The sequence below is a fragment of the Echinops telfairi genome, unplaced genomic scaffold (genome assembly GCF_000313985.2).
Source record: "Echinops telfairi isolate 266 unplaced genomic scaffold, ASM31398v2 ScPeMD7_7469;HRSCAF=8507_1, whole genome shotgun sequence".
In the NCBI taxonomy this organism is placed as follows: domain Eukaryota; kingdom Metazoa; phylum Chordata; class Mammalia; order Afrosoricida; family Tenrecidae; genus Echinops; species Echinops telfairi.
Genome location: NW_022111373.1, coordinates 127,479,518 through 127,481,520, shown reverse-complemented (window position 1 = coordinate 127,481,520; position 2,003 = coordinate 127,479,518).

Sequence of the window (2,003 nt, the reverse complement as noted above, 5' to 3'; positions counted from 1 at the left end):
TTTTTTTTTTCCAGGAGTAAACAGACTTGTAGCTGTCTATTAAAATAAGAATTCAAATTATGTAAAAGAAAATGAATAAATGTGTGTATGTTTGCAGTATAGTTCCCTATAAAAACAACATACTAAAAAATACAGCAGGAATTATCTTTATAAATATATACCCCACTCCAGTAATTACAAAGAAACCTGTATTTGGCTGGGTAAACTAGGGAAACAAATCCACAGAAACTCATATACAGTATGTATGAGAGAGTTTTATATAAAAGGTAAGTGTTTATTCAGAAAGCATCTCAACCCAGTGCCAAGCCCATAAGTCCAAAATCAGCCCATATGTCTGACACCAATTTACAAAGTCCTCCTCAAGCTCACAAAACACAGGCAATGATGTCAACTGCAGGAGGAAAGTCAGTGGACTTATAAGCATCTCAGCACTGGCAAGGTTTCCACGCAGCTTCTCCAGCACCAAGGGTTTTATCAGGTAGGACCATGTGGCTTCTCTTCAGGGAACTATAGAATTCAGGAGCATATTTTATTTCAAAGTAATTTATTGGTAGTTAATAGAGATATATGATTCCATAGTCTTTATATCAAGCAGTATTATACAGCTGCTACAACAATTAGTCTAAAAACATTCTTTTCCTTCTTGAACTTGACAACAGCTCCTTTTACTCTTCCTACCAGTATACCCTCCCCCTCCCAAAAGTCCTTATTCCACTTGCTGTCCCCATAGGTTCATCAGTCTTGAGTTTTATATACTAAAAAACAGACAAACATATAGCAAAAAGTCAAGAGAGTCAGCCTCAATGACACAACACATCTGAGCTGGACCCCAATATTAAAACAAAAAAAAACACAGAAACACAGAAAACGTTGATAACCAGATCAGGCTTAATGTGCCTCAGAGGGGGGATCACCTGAAAAGGTTTAAACCATTCCAGTTAGGTATATAGTTTTGATCTTCTATAGTCATCTCTCAATGCCCTCTTTTTGGTAACCAGTTTCTCACCATCCCTCTATTAGGGAGAGAGGGAAATCACCGGGGACTCATTTCCTATGTACAGACCACCAATGCATCTTGGGTTCTCACTGCCCATCCATCACCTTTTGCAAACCCAATTCTCACAATTTAGGCTCTGAGATGATTCTCTGCTTTGGCTTCAAAGTATATGATTTACAATCATTTGGTCACAGATGTTGGTGTATTTTTTTCCATGTGGACTTTGTTGACATCTCACCGAGATGGCTGCTTCTTTGGAAACAAGTGTTTATGACCTCAGGCACTATTATCTGATAGCTGGTCACCAACAAATTTCTTCACCAAACTTTGCTATAGCACCATATCTTCTGTGTTTCCTCCCTGAGGGCAAGTATTGAGCAGGGCCATCATGTAAGAACTAAGTGTTCTTAAATTGGGGCTAGGGTTTTGTGTGAGCCCCAAATCCATTACTAGGTATATGCATATATATTTTTTTATTTGCCCTTGACTCCCTTTCAAAATTTATGGTAGCGTCTTATTGGTCACCCCCCTGAGACATAATGATTATTCATTAATACTGTCTACTAATTTTTAAAACACTGTTGATAGAGGGGTATTGGGCCAATATAAGCTAACTCCACATCGCAGTACCTGAATTATTCACTTGTACAGAACCAATTTCTTAGTGGCTGGACGCTATTTACACAAACAATGGGAGTTGGTTGTCAGGGAAATTTTTCAATAATATTCATTGAGAATGTCAGTCACAGTTTTCCAGAATAATATATATGTCTCAATTTATATCTCAATACAGCACATGGGGCATTGATGTAGCAAGACCATGATTGTCCGCTTACCAACAGTTCAACAATCTAGGTACAGCTGTCTTCCACTTCGTGAGACACCATGGCTTTTCAGTCTTAAGTCCTCAGGTTGCAAGTGTGTCTGAGGTAGAGTCCAGCTCACACGGTGGATTTTCCACATCTGATCCCTTTTTTAATGTAGTTTTAAAGTAAAAAGTTCCTCT